Source organism: Giraffa tippelskirchi, chromosome 12 (assembly GCF_054371585.1).
Source record: "Giraffa tippelskirchi isolate mGirTip1 chromosome 12, T2T-mGirTip1v1.2.pri, whole genome shotgun sequence".
Classification (NCBI taxonomy): Eukaryota; Metazoa; Chordata; class Mammalia; order Artiodactyla; family Giraffidae; genus Giraffa; species Giraffa tippelskirchi.
In genome coordinates this window covers 50,728,428-50,751,886 of record NC_137286.1, presented here as the reverse complement: position 1 = coordinate 50,751,886, position 23,459 = coordinate 50,728,428, and the positions used below count along the sequence as shown (strand labels likewise).

The 23,459-nt window shown below is 41.8% G+C and overlaps 1 protein-coding gene across 6 annotated transcripts in view; it reads right to left on the bottom strand.

The window, feature by feature from the left end:
• The window catches only part of SV2B (synaptic vesicle glycoprotein 2B), a 266,204-nt gene that overhangs the window by 149,761 nt on the left and 92,984 nt on the right, over positions 1–23,459 (bottom strand). Inside the window, exon 4 of one of the 6 annotated variants that reach the window (XM_081550465.1) lies at positions 19,029–19,168. The exons of the other annotated variants lie outside the window; for them this stretch is intronic. The gene's annotated coding sequence lies outside the window, so the exon portion shown is untranslated. The remainder of the gene's footprint in view (positions 1–19,028; positions 19,169–23,459) is intronic. 6 annotated transcript variants of the gene reach the window in all.

Genomic DNA, 23,459 nt, shown 5'->3' with positions numbered 1-23,459 from the left:
CAAATTCAATAAAGACTTTTTTTTTATAAGGCAAAGGAGATCATTTACAATTGGAAATGGAGATCAAAAAGGAGGAAAAAAAGGAAATCAAAGCAAATCGTTTGGATATCTAATATGAGGGCTTTACTGAGTTGGAGGAGATGGCCTTTGGGTAAGCTTTGGGTAAGGCTGAAGACTAAGTAACAAACAGCTATGATCACCATGTGATCCTGATCATACAAATCGAGATTAAATTACTTAGATAAATTGGAGAAAGTCACCCTTCACTTGAATTACCCAGACACTGTGATTTTGTTTTCTATTGTGAACTACTGAAACATCAAGTGGAAAAAAATCAAAGCAATTGACCAAACTATTAGCCAGAAAACATTTTTTGCCTTAATGACATAGACTCTTCAACAAAAGCAGTCCACTAACAACTGCATAAACAGCTCTTGGATTCTCCACCTCAGTTAGTGCCTTTACATCCAGTTTTATGATCCAGCATAAGATTTATGACTTGTTCTAGGTCAAAACTCAGGGGAACATTTCTTCAAAACTCTTTGCACAACATGGTAGATTCCATCATAGGTTATTGCCTCACTGGTAGGATGTCAATGAGCCTTCCCCATAGACTAAGCTCCACTGTTGAATCAGTTTCATTGTACTTCACAGCCGTTTTGCTATATAATTCTGTGAGCATTCATCAAGATGACAAAGGAAATGAATACTCCAGTCCCAAAGCTGTGTGGATGTCAGTGAGCAAACAGATCCAAGAAGTAAACAAGCCAGATCCACATTCACTTGTGATTAGCAGGAAAACAGAGGGGGAGGAAATTGACTATTTGCCAAGAACAGGATGAAACGCAAATTGAATTTTCCTCCTGGCCTTTGAAAATGTTGACATTTTCATCTGCTCATCATTTCTGCATGTCTTACATTCACAACTTGCTTCACACCCTAAATAACTGCCTGGGGCCAAAAAAATAACTGCAATCACATCAGGACTTATTTAACTGCTGATCTTGTAAAGAAGTTACTGTATCTACTGTCATCTTTTGTGAAGGGTCTAGAACACCTGACATTCACAACATTGTGAACTCATAATGCATGAGAGAAATTTAAAGACGACGTGGTTCATTTATCTCTGTAGCCCCAGTACTTAACACAGTCCAGTCACAAAATCCCATTAACAAAAGGCCCCTTAAAACCCTTGAGCAGGAAAGCAACTCGCCAAAGTGCCCATCATGAGTAGGAGGCAAATTGTGGTCTCTAGAGTCAGACAGACGTGATTTTGAATCTTGATCTCTGTTTCCTAGCCACATGGCCCTAGATAAATGACTTACAATTTTTAAACCTTAGATTCCTCATCTATCAAGTGGAGATAAGTATCTCCAACATCACAGAGAGAAGGTGCCAAGCAAATTAGATGAGGCACATAAACATCGGCACTTACTAGGAAACATGGAAATGTGTGTGCTCCTTCCTTTACTAAAACGACCCAATGGATCAGCTTGTAGCATGTCAATGGCGTGGGATTTCTCTTTTATCTTTACTAGTGGGGCCAGGTAATATGATGAAGTAGACTGTGTTCCACTTGATAGGACAAATAATTTCTTGGCAAGTTATTTTTTTCCAGACTTGCTTTATCCTTGCCAGAACAGCACACTATAAATTCATGTCTGAAAAGTGATCCCAGAGGGTGACAGAGATACAGGGCTGATAAAGAGGATGCCATCCAGCCATGGTCTCACAGACCCTCTCCATCATGATTCTCACTTTCTCTGATGCAATGAACACAGAGAACTCCATAGTCATCCACCTGCTCTTGGCATCTCTTCTATGAATTACAGATGGAAAAGGTCTCCAGAGGGAGGCAACTGGGTCTGAAATCACCCTCACTCTGCTCAGGGTCTGCGACTCAAGCTGACTCCTACGTTTGGGACACCAGTTGGCTCAGAAGTCTCAATGCTAAGAGACTGGCCCATCCAGTGACCTGAACCATCTAAATGAGTTACATAGAAATGTCATATATTTGGAGAACTGTCTTAGAAAAAGCTTTTCTTCCACTATCACTATAATCAGCTTCCTTTTGCTGCCTGAATGAAAACCCTCTCCATGGGCTACTCCCTAAGGTATAAACTGCCTAAGCTAGCCAGCACTTTCAGACATGAAAAATGAAAGTGAAAGTCACTCAGTCATGTCTGACTCTTCGCGAACCCATGGACTATATAGACCACAGAATTTTCCAGGCCAGAAAACTGGAGTGGGTAGTCTTTCCCTTCTCCAGGGGGTCTTCCCAACCCAGGGATTGAACCCAGGTCTCCTGCATTGCAGCTGGATTCTTTACCAGCTGAGCCACAAGGGAAGCCCAAGAATACTGGACTGGGTAGCCTATCCCTTCTCCAGCGGATCTTCCCGGCCCAGTAATCTCCTGCATTGCAGGCGGATTCTTTACCAACTGAGCTATCAGGGAAGCACTTTTAGGCATGCTGGATCCCATTTAGTGTAGAATATTATTTAATAAGCAAGGAGATCAAACCACTCAATCCTAAAGGAAATCAACCCTGAATATTCTTTGGAAGGACTGATGCTGAAGCTGAAGCTCTAACATTTTGACCACCTGATGAGAAGAGCCAACTCATTGGAAAAGACCCTGATGCTGGGAAAGAATGGAGGGCAAGAAGAGAAGGGGGTGACAGAGGATGAGATGGTTGGATGGTATCACCAATTCAATGGACATGAGTTTGAGCAAACTCCAGAACATAGCGAAGGACAGGGAAGCCTGGTGTTCTGCAGTCCATGGGGTCACAAAGAGTCAGACGCGACTTAGGGACTGAACAACATTATTTAATGAGAAGATAAAGGAAATTAGGACGTGGTAGTGAAGGGGACTTACAGTATTAAGAGAATGTGATTTTTGGCTTAAAATTAAGTCATTTTCACTCAAAATTAAGTGATAGCACAACATTAAATGTTCAATTTCCCACTGGGAATGGAAATAAAATGTACAGACTACCTACTACACGCCATCAGACAGTTAACACAATCATCATGTGCAGAACTATCACACCGGTGTTTGCAAGGTTTAATTACTAACCCCAAAGAAACATGAAGAACTCAAGCAGCTTGCCTAAAACCACAAAGTCAGTAAAGCTGAGATTCAAAGCCAGGTTTCTCGCCTCTCAAGTCAAACTTTCTTAATCACAGAATCTTCTATTGTTCAGGCTTTAGTCCAAATGTACCCTCTTCACAGAGACCCACACCCCACCACACCAACCAAAGTCTCCTTTCCCCAGAAAATAATTACTCCTGAGCATATTACCTTCTTTGCTCCTTTCACAGAACTTATTACAATGTGGCATCATCTTGGTATTGATTTTTTCACTTGTTGATTATCTGACTTCATTAGAAAAAAATACCCCTTCAAGGCAAGCTCTTACTCATCTCAGTATATTTGCCAGACATTAATGATATATATAACCTTTATTATGAGCTACATACTGTCATCAGTCTGTGTGTGTGTGTGTGTGTGTGTGTGTGTGTGTGTGTGTGAGTGAGTCAGTCATGTCCGACTCTTTGTGATCCCATCAACTGTAGTCCACCAGGCTCCTCTGTTCTTGGGATTTCCCAGACAAGAATACTGGAGTGGGTAGCCTTTCCCTTCTCCAGGAGATCTTCCCAACCCAGGGAGCGAACTCAGGTATCCCACATTGCAGGCAGAATCTTTACCTTCTGAGCCGCCAAGGAGGCCCATATTAATCCACTTAATCTTTTGAGGTGAAAATTCTTATTTTCCTCTTTATCTTATAGGTAGAAAACCAAGGTACAGAGAGGTTAAGCGGCTTGCACAAAGTCACACAGGTCAGCCATCTTGACAGACAGTCTCCAAAGTCTAACCTCTTAACTGTTCTGCTCTCTGACTTGTGTTACAGGAAGGATGGGAAACCTCTTGGAGGGAGGCACGAAAGAGAGGCTTTGCAGAGCTTATTTACATCACCTGCCAGCATCCAGGCCCTTCTACCTGCTCATGCGTCCCATCCTTTCCCTCCATTCTGAAGACCCCATGTGCCAGGAGAAGAAAAAGAAAAGACTCGCTGCAGATGAAAACGCTCTGTAAGAGGCTCGCTCAGGTGACCCAGGGAGGCTGAGCCGCGTCTTCTCCACCTTTGTGGCTCTTGTGTACAGTGCAACACCTGGCACACGGGGCATCTGGAAGGGAACAGAGAGGGGGAACTCCCTCACTGGGAAGGGTTGAGAAGAGATTTCCTAAAAGAAAAAAAGAGGATATGCAGCTGTTTGCGCTCCTGACGCCTTCTGTTGTATGGAAGTGTAATTGACATATGATACAATTGCACCAATTTAATGATGCGATGCTAACATAGAGTTTGATGCGTTTTGACATTTAACCACCACTGGAAGCATGATACTTCTATTACCAACCCTTAAAGTCTTTCTCACCACTGAAGACTTTTAAGCAAAAGAGTGACACAATCAGACTAGTGTATCAGAAAGACAATCCTGGGGTTTCCCTGGTGGTCCAAGGGCTGAAACTCCATGCTCCCATTGCAGGGGGTCCAGGTTCCATCTCTGATCAGGGTACTAGATCCCACATGCTGCAACTAAGACTCGATGCAGCCAAATAAATTCGTTAAATAAATAACTAAATACTTAAAAAAAAAAAGACAATCCTACAGTGGGTGCGGACAGCAGGTGGATTAAAGAGGCAATGGTATCATTAAAACCCAGTCGTTTTAGCTTCTGATCCATGGAGCAAGATAGATTCACTGATAGGCAATCACTTGAAAACACTCCCTGGAAGTGTTAATTCACAGATTTTGTTAAAACGCCAAAAGAAAAGAGACGGCCAAACGACAGAACTGGTCTGTGTAGGTTAAGCACAGAGCTTTTCCTGAGAGCAAGAGATTGTTGCCCGATCAATAAAGCCGCAGCAATCCGTACGCATCACGAGGAGAGATGATGGCCATTTAAGCTGAGTCTGAGTGTTATATGACTTTGGGCACAGCCTCAGAGTCCCATTCCAACCAACTGCTCTGAGAAAATTAGCTGCCAACTTGACACACGACCAGCAGACCAGGCGAGGGTAGCGTTTGACATAAACTGCAGTCTAGTGCTCAGAGTGACTGCAGAGGCAGGAAGGCAGCCTGGCCAGGATGTTCAAGATCATACCTGACACCAGCCTGGTACTCCCACCAGCTCAAAAGACCAAACACACCCAAATTGCCTGAGCTCAGACGTGAAGATGGGAAGTTCATCCCATGGACTGCTAACTATATACAGGTGCTAAGTCACTTCAATCGTGACACACTGACTCTTTGGGACCCCCATGGACTGTAGCACCCCAGGCTCATCTGTCCATGGGATTCTCCAGGCAAGAATAGTGGACTGGGTTGCCATTTCCTTCTCAAGAGGATCTTCCCAACCCAAGGATACAGCCACATATCTTACATCTTCTGCATTGGCAGGAGGGTCCTTTACCACTAAAAGTGACTATAGGCTTTCCATAAAAACTTAACTAACCATATTAGCTGAGGACTATGGCACTAATTCTAAAGAGGATCTTCTGCCAATGCAGGAGATAAGAGATGCCGGTTCAATCCCTGAGTCAAGAGGATCCCCTGGAGGAGGAAATGGCAACCCATTCCAGTATTCTTGCCTGAAGAATCCCACAGGCAGAGGAACCTGGAGGACTACAGTTCATAGGGTTGCAAAGAGTCGGACACGACTGAGGAGACATAGCACACATACTTATTTCCATTTCAGAAGGAATTAAACAGAGGCACAGAAAGTTCAAGCCATTTATCCAATGTCACACAGCAGAGCCAGGACTCAAACCCAGGAAACTCAGCTCTAGAACCCAGAGAATGATCCCTACGCTTTCCCACCTTTGCATAGCATAACAGTTTAAGAGCACAAGTCTCCGCATTGGACTGAGATCCAAATTCTGGTTCTGCTACTAGTTAGCTGCATGACTTTGAACTTAACCTCTCTCCATCACAGTTTTCTCATCTGCAAAAAAAAGGCAGAGTTGTGGAGGATTTAAATGCGCTGAAGCTGCTGACACAGAGTGAGTCCACAGTGAGGACTAGATGTGATAGTATTATTTCAGGGACTTACAAACCACATTTCAAGATGCATATTATTCAAGCTTCACTCGCAACAAACCACCTCAAAAAACCTGAACACTAATGAATTGTGCTGGTTTTAATTAAAGCCTTATTATTGCATTAGATCAGGAAAACTTCCCCAGAAGCATGTATTCATTTAACAAATGTCAAATATTTATAGCCAAGTGCTGTTCTGGTTTCTGAAAATGCAGTGAAGAACACAAGGTCTCTTACATAAGAGACCTCACAGTCAGGGGCAGTTATGTTTTTTAACGTAATTTCAATTAAGTTTCTATAATGTTCTTTTTAGAGGAGGAAATGGAAACCCACTCCAATATTCTTGCCTGGAGAATTCCATGGGCAGAGGAGTTTGGCCGGCTACAGTTCATGGGGTCACAAAGAGTCAGACACGACTGAAGTGACTTAGCATGCACGCACACACGGAATGTTCTTTTTAATTCTTAAAAAATCTAACAAACCAACATGTTTACTCTCAGAAGGCTATAAAAGCAATAAAAAAAAAAAAAAACCACAGTCAAGCATCTTTATCTTTTGTCCGGTATTATACAAACCATGCCTGTGGACACTTTAATCCCATGAGATATCTATTGAATTAATTAAGGGTTTTTAGTTTCAGTGGTCAAACTCTGAAAACATGGACCTAGGAGACTAATTCCTTTAATCTTGGATGATTTTTTTAAAGCTGGACTAAAACAAATCACTGGGTAGTCTTTATAGGTCCCCTTTAATAATATGAAAGGAACAGAGGAATTTCTCTGGCAGTCCAGTGGTTTAGACTCCACGCTTCCAATGCACGGGGCGTGGGTTCCATCCCTGGTCAGGTAACTAAGATCCCACATACTGTGCAGCACAGCACAGCCAAAAGAATAAAATAATAATAATAAAGAAATTCCAAAACTGAAAAGAAAAAAAAAAGAAAGAAAGGAGCTGATTCTCCTTGGTCTTTTTAAAACATTTCTCCTGTTAAAGTTTTATTACACTTTTAATCATCTCAGTGAAAAGAATGAGAAGGTTAAGCAACAGGAAAACTCCAAGTTGGGATGTGATGAATGAACCTGCAGATGAATGAACGTCTGGTGATGTCTTTCTCAAAACTAAGCTCAAATATGACCTCTTCCACAGAGAACTTCTTGATCATCCAAACTAATGCAGCCCACACACCCCCAGGGTCTATCCACTACCCTTTTATCACTTATCACCCCCTGAAATGATCTCATTTGTTTATCCATTCCTTGTTTCTTGCCTGCCTTTCATGCATTAGACAGCAAGCTCCGTGGGGCTGGGATTCCATCTGCCTACCTCACTGCATCCCCAGCAGACAGAATGCGATTTGTTCAGAGTATAGATGAAGGGCAAAATGAGTGTGTTCCTTTGAAAGGGTCTCTCCTCTTAGCTGCACTGAGGAAAGAAAAGAATGTACAAATTCTGGGAGTGGGATGAATTGGGAGATTGCGATTGACATGTATGCACTATTGCTACCATGTATAAAATAGATAACTGATGAGAACCTACTGTATAGCACAGGGAACTCTACTCAATGCTCTGTGGGACCTGAATGGGAAGGGAATCTGAAAGGGAGGGGATATATGTGTAGCTGATTCATTTTACTCTACAGTAGAAACTAACACAACATTGTAAAGCAACTATACGCCAATAAAAATTAATTTAAAAAAAGTCCTGCGTTCTTAAATAGCCTATAAAGCAGGGCTGGGGTGGGGGTGGTCTTGCATTCATTCATTCCCTGAGCAGATATTTGCTGAGAAGCTACTATACACCAGGTACAAGGCCAAGTGCTGGGTAGGAGAGGGAAATAGATCCAGTCCAGGTTCTTACGGAAGCCATTATGGAAAAACCTCAAACCCAGAACATCTGCAAAGTCTACACTGATGGGGTTATTTCAAAGAGACATAATATATGTAAAGCCCTTAGCATAGATCCTGGAAAACAGTAAGCACTCAAGGACTGATGAGAAAGAAGATGACCATGGCAATGACAGTGATTATTACTACTTTGTATGCAGGAAGATAAAGGAACCTTCGATAAACACCAAATGAGCAATAACTATTTACTGGGATCCTTTAAAAGTAGCAATAGTCTACCCCCAGACTAACTAGGAGAACTCAGTATAGGTTCTTTCTGCAGATAAGAAGAATCGCCACAGTCAAGACTATAATGATATATTTCACTTTCTTATCTAAAGCTGCAGCCACATCATCATTTATATTATTAATAATCTACCTGGGACGTCCAGTTCTGGGGAAGATGGAATGCGTACACTCAGCTCTCTATCTCTCCCACTCATTACTGATAAAATCTCTGGACAAACTAGATAAAGCAACTATATGAGGATTCTAAAAAGTAAATAACAGTGGGCTTGCTGGGGAGGAAAATGAAAACTCAAAGAACCAATATAGTGGTGAATTTCCTGGTTTAACTTTTTTTAACTCCCAAGTCTCCAGATTAGACTTAGATTTAGGGGGACCAAATTCCAGGGCTGAATGGCAGCCACAAACAGAAAAAATAAATCTGCAAAAGAAATTTTCTTTTTCTGGCCAGAAGACTGGAAAGGTGGGGTGAGGGGGCTGGGAGACAATGGCTGCGGGGACCCCCTGTCTCTTTTCCTCTTCTCCTCTCTGCTGCACTTGTCCCCAGCAAGCCCCCCGCCCACGAGCCTGCACCCCCACAGCAGGTGCAGCACTGTCACCACACAAGTGCCAAAACCTGAGAGAGAATCCTGCTCTGTGGCCAGAAGAATGAGATTATTTTTTTTAATTGAAATATAGTTGGTTTATGGGCTTCCCAGGTGGCTCAGTGGTAAAGAACCCTCCTGCCAGTGCAGGAAATATAAGAGATACGGGTTTGATCCCTTGCTCAGGAAGATCCCCTGAAGGAGGGTATGGCAACCCACTCTAGTATTCTTGCCTGGAGAATTCCATGGGGAACCTGGCTGGTTACAGTCCATGGGGCTGCAAAGAGTCAAACATGACTGAAGCAACTTAGTAAACATGCATAGTTGGTTCACAATGTTGTACAAGATTCTGGTGCATAGCAAAATTCAGATAGATATAGATGTACAAGTGTATACATATAGTCTTTTCAGATTCTTGTCCATTATAGGTTATTACAAGACCCCTGAATATAGTTCCATGTGTTATACAGTAGGTCCTTGTTGATTATCTATTATATATATGTGTGTGTGTAATCACTCAATTGTGTCTGACTCTTTTGCAACCCCATGGACTGTAGCCCAACAGGCTTAATAATGGCTCCCCAAAAGATGTCCATGTCTTATTCCACAAAACCTGTGAATATGGTCCATGTCTTAATCCACAAAACCTGTGAATATGAAGTAGAAGGGGGGCTTTCCTGGTGGTCTAGTGGTTGAGAATCTGCCTGCCAATGCAGGGGTCACTGTTCCATCCCTGGCCCAGGAAGATCCATATGCCACGGAGTAACAAAGCCCCATGCACCAAAACTACTGAGCTTGTGCTCTAGAGCCCGTGAGCCACAGTTACTGCGCCCCCACACTGCAACTACTGAAGCCCACACACCTACAGCCTGTGTTTTGCAACTAGAGAAGCCACTGGAATAAGAAGCCCACGTACCGCAAGGCAGAGTAGGCCCTGCACACAGCAACTAGAGAAAGCCCAAGCACAGCAACAAAGACCCAGCACAGCCAAAGAGAAAGACGTCTTTTTTTTTTTTACGAGGTAAAAGGACAGCAAATCCCTTACATGATAAAAAGGATTCCACAAACGTGATAAAGTTAAGGATCTTGAGATGGGAGATTATCCTGGATTCTCTGGGTATGTTCAGTGGACTCACAAGAGTCTTTATATAAGAAGAGCAGGAAGATCAGGGTCAGACAAAAAGGAGATGTGACGATAAAATCAGAGGTTGAAGATGCAGAAAGAGGCCATAGGCCAAGGAATATAGAAACTTCCAGAAGATGGAAAAGACAAGAAAATACATTCTCCCTGAAAGCCTCCAGGAGGAACGTGTAGCCCTGCCAACACCTTAGATTTCTGACCTCCATGACTAGAAGAAAATAAATGTGTGCTATCTTAAACCAATAAATTTGTGGTAATTTTTACATCAGCAATAGGAAATGGATGTAGCATTTCAAATTACTCAACAAAAAACCAGAAAAATCTCATTAATTCTCAAAGAAAAGACAACAGATGCCAAATCTGAGTAAATTAGATGGTGAGACTATTAGACAAGGACTTTAAAATACCTACTGCAACTATGTTCCACGAAGGGAAGGCAAACACCCATTGAGTGAATTAAAAAAGAGACATATTCAGGAAAACAATAGAAACTACCAAAACAAACCAAGTTAAAATTTTAGAACTGAAAACTATAATAAAAGCGAAATTTAAAATTCCCTAGATGGGTTCAACAGAAAAATGATGATTCAAGAAAGCGTTAATAAGCTAAAAGCTGGATTAATAGAAATTTTCTAATCTGAACAATACAGGAACAAAAATTGGAAAAAAAAAAAAAAAACAGGTTTCGGGGAGCAGTGTAATAATATCAAAAGTTCTAAAAATCTACATTATTTTTGTCCCAAAAGGAGAAGAGAAGGAAACTGGTGCAAAAAAAAAAAAAATTTGAACAAGTAATGCCTGAATGCTTCTCCAATTTATAGGATATAAATTTACAGATTCAAGGAATTCACTGGACCTTTTAATAGGATTAAGCTCAAAGAAAACCAGGACCAGATACACTGTAATCAAACTGCTGAAAACCAAGCAGAGAGGGAAGAGAGAGGGAAGGAGGAAGGAAGAAACCAGAGGGAGGGAAAGAGGAAGGAGGGGAAGAAAGAGGGTTTTTTGTGATACATTATATTAAGAACATAACAGTGGTTCTCAGCTGGGGCGATTTTCACCCCCCATCCCGGAGGACATTCGTCAATGTCTAGTGACATTTTTATTTGTTGCACTGAGAGTGGGATGCCTTGGCATCTAGTAAGCCAAGGAGGCTGCTTAACACTCCACAATACACAGGACAGCCCCAAAACAAAGAAGCATGCAGCTCAAAATGTCACCAGTGAATTCCAGAACAATGATAAAAGAGAGCAATAATTCAAATTACAGCAGATTTCTCATTAGAAAGCATGGAGACCAGGAGACAGTGGAATGATATTGTCAAAGTGCTAGAAAAGTTGTTCACCTACAATTCCATAACCAATGAAAATATCCTTCAAGGGTAAAGGCAAAATTAAGACATTTTCAGATGAAGAAAAACAGAGAATTTGTTGCCAGCAGATTTGATTAAAAAAAAAAAAAAACTAAAGGAAACATTAGGTGGAAGGGAAATGGTGGTTCAGGTGGTAAAGAATATTAATAATATCAGAAAGAAATTGGAAATGGTAAATATCTTGGTAAATATAATAGACTATTTTTCTCCTCTTAAATTGTTTAAAATACATATGACTGTTGAAAACAAAAAGCTATACATTGTCTGATGGTATTTTGATGCTCAGTCTTTTGATCTCAGAATAGCTTTGTTGTAAGATAGCCCCCGGTATTCTCTGGCCCTAGTGAATACACACCTTCTCCCAGTCATTCAAGCAAACAGAAATCCATGCATTACTATGGATTACTATGAAGGACTTTTGCGAATCAGTTCACCTTAGGACAGAGAGATTTCCCAGGTGCACCTGACCTAATCACATGAACTCTTTAAATCTGGCTCTTAAGTTCAGAGACAGCGAAAGTCAGAGATTCAGATCATGAGAAGTATTTGACAGTGCTACTCTGACTTAAAGATGAAGGGGACATGCGACAAGAAATGCAAGTGACTTCTCGCAGCTGAGAGCAATCCCTAAGTGACAACTAGGAAGGAGATGGGGACCTCAGTCCTACAATCACAAAGAACTGAATTCTGCCAAAAGGAAGGAGGAGGCTGGAAGTATTTTGTTGTTGTTGTTGTTGTTTTTCATCAGAGCTTCCAGACGAGAACCGATTTCAATCAATACCTCAATTTCAGCCTTGCGATAGCTTGAGCACAGAACCCAGCCGCACCAGACTTCCGTCCTTCAGAACCATATGCCAATGAATTGGTGTTATTTCAAACTTCTAAATGTGTGGTAATTTGTTACACAGCAATAGAGAAATTATATACATATATATATATAACTATATATGTGTGTGTGTGTGTGTGTGTGTGTGTGTGTATACTGATTTCCAAGTCAATACAGACAAATATTTCTACTTCTTTTCAAGGCTATATAATATTATATTGTTTGGATATTATTTTGATGTAGCAAAACATTTTCAAACATACCCCTATTTACAGAAATTCACCAGGTTTCTATTTCTTGTTATTTTCAAATAACCCAACAAACATACAAATGCATTTGTCTTGATATATCTGTACTATTTTTTTCTGGAAGACAGATTGCCAGAAGAGGGATTATTTTATCAAAAGCATGTACATTTTTTTTTAATTTTATAGCTAGTATCCAGTTAATCTCCAAAAATGTTGAAGGATTTACACTCCCCAAAACAGACTTCATTTCCTCACACCCTCACAGATAATACTAAGTATGATGAAATGTTAGAAATTTTGCCAATCAATAAGTTTTGTTTTCATCTCCATGGCTACCTAAGCCATGGAATAATACAAATAATGCCTATTTGTATTGTCATCTGTGAATATCCTTCACTGATTTGAGACTAAATTGTTTGCCTATTTTAATTTTTATGAGGTTTGTATAAAGAAAAATTCACTCATCTTTTACACATGATGCAAACAATTTACCCAAGTCTATTATTTACATTTTTACATTTTAAACATGTCTTTCACCATGAATTTTGTTAATTTTGTGCTACCAAATGTATGTTTTTCTTAGTGACTTTCCTATGACTTGTTTAAGAAAATAGTCCTCATCACAAGTTTATAAACAATATTTTCTGATATGTTACTCCAAAATTTAATTATTTTATACTTTTTCTTTTTTTACTCTTAATATTGTTAATTGCTTTCTCAGTTGATTATTTACATACCAAAAACTCATTCATTCCAGTTCTACAGTTTGATAAATTGTATAGCAAACATATGAAGTTGTACAAGCATCCAGTTTCAGAACACATCCCTCACCCCCAAAGTGTTCTTCATGCTGTTTTCAGTCCAACCTTGCTCCTATTCCAGTCCCCAAGAAACAACTGATCTCTACACCTTTTGCCTTTTCTAAAAATTTCATATAAATGGAATCATATGATACATAGTATTTTGTGTTTAGCATCTTTCGTTTAGCATAATGTTTTTGAGGCTAACCTAGGTTGTTGAGTTTAATCCTTTTTGTTGCTGCATAGTATTCCACTGTGTGAATAAGTGCCTTTTTGCTCACCCACTCACCAGTTGATGACCATTTAGATTGTTTCCAGTTTGGGGCTACTCTTAGATGATTATTTCATATGAAACTCATTCTGATTATAAGGTTTGAGGTAGGGGTCTATTTTTTTTCCAAAATAGATAATGGTCCTTCCACTAATATTTAATGAATAATGTTAACCTCAATAATTTGAATTACTACATTTATCACACATTAACATCCCATTGATCCTTGGATCTATTTCTGGACTCCCTCTTCCAATCCACTCCCTCTTCCAGTCTATTGATTGTTTTGATCATAGTAGCTTTATGTTACATTATAATATATAGTACGGTAGTTACCCTCTAGCTATTTTTCTTCTTTTTCAAAGTCTTATTAGCTATTTTCACATATTTAGTAGGTGATATGAAATTTAGAATACATTTTTCAGTCTTCCACCTCTCCAAAAAAGATAACACAATGATTCTTACCAGAATTGCATTAAATGTTTACACTGGTTTCAGAAAAATTTTTATCTTTATGATGTCACTTGTCCATCCAAGAATATGGCATCTCCCTTCATTTATTCCTTTGATAAGATTTACATTCTTCTGTAAAAGTGTAGAGTTTTCTTCATATTGCCAATATATTTCTTACTTATCATTAGATATTTTATAGTTTTGCCATTAATTTTTACTCCATTTTACTTTCAAAATCATTTTTAATGGTGGAAAAGGGAAATTTATTTTTGCATATTCATTGAATTTCCAGCTAAGTTATCTCATTAGTTATAACAATTTTTCATTTAGGCTCTTAGATTTTATAGGTATTAAATGATTTCAGAAGCTTATAGCTCCTTCTCTTTCAATATTTAAGTCATTTTTTTTTATGACTATATTCTACCAATTAGAACCCTCAAATTTTTTGAATGATAGCGGTAACAAATATCCCTGCCTTATTCAAAACTTGAATAAAGATGGCTTATGCTGCTTGGTATAGAGCTTGCTGTTGATTTTTAATAAATTCCTTTGTACTCTTTATGAAGTTTTCTTCTCTTCTTACTTGACTTAATGTTTTGTCAGAAGTTGATCCTAGTGGAGTTGAGAAAACACCTCATCTACTGAAGTGCTCAGAGGTGCATACCTAGGGGAAGAGGCAGATGAGGTCCAGGTGGTGGAGGACACTGGATGCCCAGGCTAATGAGCCTGCTCACCCTTCAAGCAGAGTGGGCAAGGGCATGGACTCTCAGTTCAGATCCCAGGTTCAAATCCCAGCTCTGCCACATACCAGCTCTCTAACTGGTACAAGTTAACTAAGTCCTTCACATCTCTGTTCCCTCCTTTCTAAAACGGGGCTTTTGGGGTAGGAGGTGGGAGGGAGGTTCAAGAGGGAGGGGACATAGATATACCTATGGCTGATTCATGTTGATATATGGCAGAAACCAGCACAATATTGTAAGGCAATTATCCTTCAATTGGAAATAAATAAATTTTTAAAAAGAATAAAATGGGGCTGATAATAGTATATACACCATGGTGTTGTTGCAAGGAATACATAAGCTAGAATGTTCAAAATGCTTAGAACTCTGCCCAGCATATTGTCAGCAACAAAAAGTGGTTGCTTTATTATTACCTTTGATGGAGGGAGAGTCATGAAGAAAGCTATGTGTTTAGACTGTTACTCTGGCCAAAATTATCTTGGAGCCAGGGAACAATGAGGGATGTGTGATGTGGGTAGGCAGAGAAGAGAAGAAAAAGGGAAGCAGGAGGTCTGGGTCTCCCAAGGGCGATCTAGAATACCTCTTCTGATGTCATGCCTCTCTTGGTACTTTATGGAGATGAGCTAATGCAGAAACCATGTATTTCTGTGCACAGAGTGATTGCACACCCAATTCCTCCAGAATACAGATGGAAATGGGGGAAAGGAGAAAATTCTCCCTGAATCCTGGTCTCATTTCCAAGTTCAACCTGCTGGTCCCTAACTGGCCGTCATGACATCAGTGTTTAATACACACAAAACCTTAACCATGCCCTGACTATGGCCTGATCAACCCTACAGCTGGGGCCAAGTTCCGTGACAGAGAGCCCCAGGGATCCAGCGATGGGCTTGCACCTGTACTTGTTTACCTGAGGTTTTCATTTCCAGATAAATCATCTGTCCCAGTGCTTTAGGTAAACACAAAAATCACCCTTAACAGCCCACGTCAAGGAGGCAGAGTCTCCATGTGGCTCATGAAGCAAGGGAGCGGGGGTTACATGTGAGGACAATGGAATGAAAGGACATTACACCTGGAGATTTTCCAGGCAGTGTTACTGGCAGGTGATGCTAAACTTCTTGGGGATTTTGGTTGTCACTCCAGCTTGATGATGAGTGTCTACCTGACTTTGCCTTTGATAAGAGATTTCCAAGTAGGAATGAGAATGTGTTCCAGTATGCTTAAGCCAAGCTAACGCCCATCAAGGGTGACAGGGCAGAGCTATCAGCATTAATCTCTCCTGTACATCTTCCCATCCATGCTGCTGCTGCTGCTGCTAAGTCGCTTCAGTAGTGTCTGACTCTGTGCGACCCCACAGATGGCAGCCCACCAGGCTCCCCCGTCCCTGGGATTCTCCAGGCAAGAACACTGGAGTGGGTTGCCATTTCCTTCTCCAATGCATGAAAGTGAAAACTGAAAGTGAAGACGCTCAGTCGTGTCCGAATCTTAGCGACCCCATGGACCGCAGCCTACCAGGCTTCTCCGTCCATGGGATTTTCCAGGCAAGAGTACTGGAGTGCGTTGCCATTGCCTTCTCTGCTTCCCATCCATAACCTGGCTCAAATTCTACTTCATGTTCCCCCATCATCTTGCCCTTGGTTTCAGCTTACAGGTTCCTATTCTGCTTCACCCATTCTGTTCAGGGTTTCGACTTTATTTTCCTTAAATTTTATACATATAAATTTATTTATGTATTTATGATTGTGCTGGGTTTTCACTGCTGCATCAAAGTCTCCATGAGACATTTTCACCAAACCCCAGCCTGGAGTTATCTGGAGGGCCCTATGACATGAATGGGCTCCCAGGTGGCTCAGCGGTAAAGAACTCGCCTGCCAACGCAGGAGACCTAAAAGACACTGGTCTGATCTCTGGGTTGGGAAGATCCCCTGAGAAGACGGCAACCCACTCCAGTGTTCTTGCCTGGGAAATCCCATGGACAGAGGAGCCTGGTGAGCTACCAGTCCACAGGGTTGCAAAGAGTTGGACACAACTGAGTGCACACACACACACACACAAGACATACTTCAGCACTGCTTGTCTACATTTTGGGGGCCTCTCTCTTGCTTCCACCATATTCTTGGCAGATGTCCTCTTTTAAGAACCTGCCAGAGGTTCCTGCCTATTTTGTTATGGCCTTTGTCTCTAGCAGCCTGCTCTTACGACCTTGACACAGTAGGAACTGACGGACCCTCAGCACGCAGCTGGTCTTTCTCCCTTGGCCAATTTGGATAGACGTCTCTTGTGACCTAGATCTGATCCCTAGAACCTACCCACGAACTGACTCTTTGGCAGATACATGACACAAGCTTGTCTCGGTATCCTAGCTCACATCTATGGAGAACTCTGTACGTGCCTGACACAGAGTCAATGGTTTTCCATGGATCAGCTTGTTAAATTCTCAGAGCAATTGTGAGAGGTAATAACAACTACTCTTCCTGTGGGACAGATGAGGAAATGGTCTTGGAGAGGTTAGACACCTGCCCCATGGTCCCACGCCCAATCAAACCATTGATGTGATTCCATCCATCCTGGAACCAAGACTCTGTAGCCAGCAGTCTCAGAGCACAAAGCCAGTTTCCCAGGGTGTGAGTCACAGAGTCCTGTTGACACCACAGATGATAAGGGTTGTACCCAAACACATCCTTAATACTGAATTCTGGAGTGAGATTCCTCTATTAACTCTCCTTCATCTTTCTGATGATATCACAGAGAAGGCCTGGGTTTGGTGCTGAATGGGATGTGATTTAACACCTTTCTGACATGTGTTGTTAGCCTCTTCACCGCCACCCTGTTCTTTAAAGGCAAGGCAAGCCTCGAGCTCAGCAATTTGACAGGAAATCACCTAGAAAATAATGATACTAGTCATCCTCTTATTTCTTTTTTTATAGTTACTTTGAATTTATGCAAGTGACACTGTTTCTCCTTTTTAGGTAGTAATTAAAGGCTTCATTTTGTGATGCATTTATTTAAGTAAAAGATGATGTTGAAGCTGAAACTCCAATATTTTGGCCACCTGATGCGAAGAACTGACTCACTTGAAAAGACCCTGATGCTGGGAAAGATTGAGGGCAGGAGGAGAAGGGGATGACAGAGGATGAGATGGCTGGATGGTATCACCGACTCAATGGACATGGGTTTGGGTGGACTCCAGGAGTCAGTGATGGACAAGGAGGCCTGGCGTGGTAAGGTTCATGCGGTCGCAAAGAGTCAGACACAACTGTGTGACTGAATTGAACTGAACTGTGAATCTACTTAAAAAAAATGTCAGTAAGAGAACATCTGGTATACCCAATAAGGAAAACCCAGGAAGGTGGGGTACAGAAGACCCCAGAGTGGGGAAGTGTCCTGTGTTATGTCATCCCCAAGACTGGGGTCCTCCCAGCTGCCATATCAGCCAAGCTGGCAGCTCCTACCTAGCTGCTTCTCAAATATTGTTAATGGTTTGTGTTCGTAGAATAGCTACGAGTTTTCACAGACATTGTCAAAACTGAAGAACACTGACCCCCTAACCATCACATTTTCCTTCCAAGAACCCCAAACTTTTGAGAAAGTAAAAATAAGCTCAGACTGGGAAAGTAAAAATCTACCCTTGCTATTCATCAAGCTAGGATAACAGATAGAGATAAAACCAGCTGCAAAGTAATAGGAAACAATATTTCTCCCAAGGACACTCTGACATTATAACCTTCTTTGAGCAACTCCTGCTTTCTTACATCCAGAAAAACCTTGATCTCTAAAAGCAGAGACTACCAGAAATGTTGCTACTGGAAATAGGATCCGTAAGAATGAAACATTTCACTCTCCCCTGGTGGAAGATCTTAGCCACTCTGACACAAAGATGGAGCCTCACTCTCCAGCCCGAGTGCAGAGCTTCAGAGAACGGGGCTCTGAAGACAACATTCACATGTATCATAACCTCATTGTTTCCAAGGAAACAGAAGCCTGCGGCCAATTTACAGTCCAGACTTGACACTGACACCTTTATACACAGCTCTGCTCAGCTTTGAACCTTTATTTCCATTTCACTTAAACTTTACCCTTCTCCAAAATCCTATCACAATTCTACCTTTCCCCACATTTGCTGAGAAGACTCATGGTTCCTCTGAAGTGCAGCCTCCTCAAATGCAATGGATTGGTACAGCTTTGTCAGGCCACAGATGGTGATCTTGGGCTGATTGGGTTAAGAGAGTTGATATTTAACTCTTGTTATTCCAGGCTTTTCTGGTTATTGTTTACCTTTTCAAATAAACATACAAATCACAATCCACCCACTAAGGGATACCAGAATAAAATTTAAAAACTGCAACTCTTCTATACAAACCACCTGGTTACACTACTCCACCTTTCTGTTGTGATGGTTGTGTTTTTTTGATGGGTGTGGCTTTGTTTTGTTTCAATTAGGAGTTCTGGCCTTGATCACATGCTGATTTGCACACATGTTTATTTGCAGCAACATGGATGGACCTAGAGAGTATCATACAAAGTGAAGTAAGTCAGAGAAAGACACACATCATATGATATCACTTATATATAGAATCTAAAAAAAAATACAAATGAACTTATTTACAAAACAGGCTCACAAACTTTGAAAACAAACCTATGGTTACCAAGGGGAAAGTGGGGGAGGGATAAATTAGGAGTTTGGGATTTACATATTCATACTACAGTCATGCTAAGTCGCTTCAGTCATGTCCGACTCTTTGTGAACCTATAGACTGTAGCCCTCCAGGCTCCTCTGTCCAGGGACTCTCCAGGCAAGAATACTGGAGTGAGTTGCCATAACCCCCTCCAGGGGATCTTCCCAACCTGCATCTCCTGCATCTCCTGCTTTGCAGACAGATTCTTTACCACTATGATATACAAAATAGACCAACTACAAGGACCCTACTGTATAGCACAGACAGCTCTACTCAATATTTTGTAATAACCTATATGGGAAAAGAATCTGAAATGCAATATATATGTAAGTGAATCATTTTGCTGTACACCTGAAACTAACACAACACTGTAAATCAACTATGTGTGTGTGTGTGTTAGTTGCTCAGTCGTGTCCAACTGTTTGCATCCCCATGAACTATAGCCTACCAGGCTTCTCTGTCCATGGAATTCTCCAAGCAATAATACTGGAGTGGATTGCCATTCCCTTCTCCAGAGGATCTTCCCAACCCAGAGATCAAATCTGGGTCTCCTGCACTGTAGGCAGATTCTTTACTGTCTGGGCCACCAGGGAACCCCATGTTATCTGTATAAGAATCTAATTTTAAAAATGGAGGTGGGGCGTGGTGGTCCCTCTAAACAAGTACGCTGGAAGCTAGACTTCTAGTTCCAAGCTGCCGCTAACTCTGTTACCATGGGCAAGTCATTTAACCTGTGAGTATAGTAGGACCAAGCCAGGGGCAGCAAAGATTTCTAGGTTCTAATCTAATCCCAAAAATGTATCTCAAAGAGGACGGTAGTGAATAGATGGTACTATCTTTAAGATATGAGGAGGTACTAGTTCAACATTTTGCAAAGTAAGGCAACTTTTTCAGAACATGAATTGTCAAGTTTGTTAATCTTTCAAGACTATTTCTGTCTTACATAAAAGTTCTTTTTAGAAGAAGGGGTATAATGCAACTTGCAGTATACTTTAAAGTATATTCTGCACATTATTTTGTGTCTCTTGCCATACCTTTGGAGTTGTTTAAATGGATTTTATTAAGTTTTGTGTTTTGTTTTAACATGGACCATTTTTACAAATCTTAATTGAATATGTTACTTTACTGCATCTGTTTTATGCTTTGGTTTTTTGACCCCAAGGCGTGTGGGACTTTGTTCCCGATCAGGGATTGAACCCATGCTTCCTGCACTGGAAGGGAAAGTCTTAACCACTAGACTACCAGGGAAGACTCTGGACTTTAAGTTTTTATACTGAAGTCTTTATCACTATACTTTAACAAAAATTTAATTAATTAAAACACCACACACAAACACACACATACACATATACACACAGGCTTAAGTTTCCATAAGCCTGCTTAGCTGTCCGTGTTCCGTGTCAGCATGGAAGCAAAGTTCCATCCATGCCCATCATGGGGCATGGCCACCACTTGTTACACAAGCCCTCTGGACAGAGAATCATCTGGATGGAAAGGAATCAACTCCCCCGCCCAGCAGCATATGTCAGGGAGGTTTCTTTAAGCAGGATCACTCCGCTGTCTTGGGCAAGGGAAGAAAGTCTAGCCCAGGGAAGGATGTGGGTGCAGGGTCCAGATTCCTTCCATCTGTCCTCTGTGTCTGCTTCCCAGTGGGTGCCACCCAGCTCTCTGCTCCCCATATCTAAGACACTGACTTGGCTTGGTAGCATGGTTGGCCACTCACCCATGACTGTTGCAGACTCTCATGGCCTCAGAACTAGAGTCTCAGGACAGAAAATATGGTGAGATCATTTCCCTCTCAGGCATGCTACACCCCTATGCTCCTCATAGCAGACACAGAGTCCTGGTCCTCCCTTCAGCCGAGGCTGTGGGTCAAGAGTAATTCTAAAGTCAAGGATGTTACGGAAGCATTTATGTATTAACTCAGCTATTGCAGCTACTTGTGATCCCTGGGTTAGGAAGATCCCCTGGAGAAGGGAATGGCAACCCACTCCAGTATTCTTGCCTGAAGAATTCCATGGACAGAGGAGCCTGGCGGACTACAGTCCATGGGATCGCAGAGTCGGACACGACTGAAGCGACTTAGTACGGATGCCGCTACCTGAAGGCTTTATAGCAATATGTCAAGAGCATAGGTTACCCAGTATAAGTTGACTCGATTGGCTCAGAAATATAACACCAGATCCTACTAACATAGGGGGCAGAAGGAGGGGAAGGAATGGGAGAACGGCGGGGGTGGGTGCGGGGAAGGACTGACACAAGGAAAAGGGAGCAAAGGAAAGGAGAGACGAGAAGGAAGAGGTCAGAGGGTCAGTGCGACTCATTCCCCCACCAGAAAAACCACTTTCCACCATTAGCCTGGATGCTCATGAGCCAGCACAAGAAAAAGTGTAGCAGTGAATAATTATACCATTATTAATTCATACTGTGCCTTTGAAAGGTCATTTTCCTGGGGGGATCAGCTGGGTATCATGGAAAGGGCACCAGATTTATCATCAGGTGGCCCCAGATTCCACCCTTTGTGACTTTTCCAGCTGTGTGATTAGGGCAAATTCCTTCTCCTCTCTGAGCCTCAGTCTTCCTCTCTTGAGGACAGTAGGCAGCAGCATCTTGCCCAAGGTTAAAGTTGAACGTTACAAAAGATAATTCGATTCATGCTCCCTTTGAGCTCCAAACCCATCCAAGATGGGGAGACCCCGCAGTGGTCCAGGCTGTAACATCGACAGTTCAGTCCCTTGAGATCCTGTTTGAAGAATCTTTCTTTAGTAGGTTGTTCCCAGAGAAAATGTCATAAGAGCACAAGTTCTTCTTCTGAGATCGAGTCCCAGAGGTTAAAGCATCTGGGACTTAGAATCGATCCCCAGCTTTAAATATTTTGAAGATACATTTGATGGTACAGATGAGCCTATCTGCAGGGCAGGAATAGAGATGCTGACCTATACAGAGATGGAGGACACAATGGAGAAAGGGGAGGGTGGGACGAACTGAGAGGTTAGGACTGACATAAATACACTACCATGTGTAAAACAGACAGCTAGTGGGAAGCTGCTGTATAACACAGGGAGCCCAGTCTGGTGCTCTGTGACAACCCAGAGAACTGGGGATGGGGGTGTGAGGGAGCTTCAAGAAGGAGAGGCGATATATATATATTTGTTTTTGTTGTTGAGTCACTAAGTTGTGTCAGACTCTTTGCCACCCCATGGACTGCAGCATGCCAGGCTTCCCTGTCCTTCACTATCTCCCGGAGTTTACTCAAATTCATGTCCATTGAGTTGATGATGCTGTCTCACCGTCTCATCCTCTGCTGCTCCCTTCCCCTTTTGCCTTCAATCTGTCCCAGCATCAGGGTCTTTTCCAATGAGTCAACTCTTCACATCAGGTGGTCAAAGTATTGGAGTTTCAGCTTCAATATCAGTCCTTCCAATGAACACCCAGGACTGATCTCCTTTAGAATGGACTGGTTGGATCTCCTTGCAGTCCAAGGGACTCTCAAGAGTCTTCTCCAATACGACAGTTCAAAAGCATCAATTCTTCGGTGCTCAGCCTTCTTCACAGTCCAACTCTCACATCCATACATGACTCCTGGAAAAACCATAGCCTTGACTAGATGGACCTTTCTTGGCAAAGTAATGTCTCTGCTTTTTAATATGCTGTCTAGGTTGGTCATAACTTTCCTTCCAAGGAGTAAGCATCTTTTAATTTCATGGCTGCAATCACCATCTGCAGTGATTTTGGAGCCCCCCAAAATAAAGTCTGTCACTGTTTCCACTCTTTCCCCATCTATTTGCCATGAAGTGATGGGACCAGATGCCACGATCTTAGTTTTCTGAATGTTGAGCTTTAAGCCAACTTTTTCACTCTCCTCTTTCACTTTCATCAAGAGGCTCTTCAGTTCCTCTTCACTTTCTGCCGTAAAGGTGGTGTCATCTGCATATCTGAGGTTATTGATATTTCTCCCGGCAATCTTGATTCCAGCTTGTGCTTCATCCAGCCCAGTATTTCTCATGATGTACTCTGCATACAAGTTAACTAAGCAGGGTGACAATATACACCCTGCTTGACGTACTCCTTTTCCTATTCGGAACCAGTCTGTTGTTCCATGTCCAGTTCTAACTGTT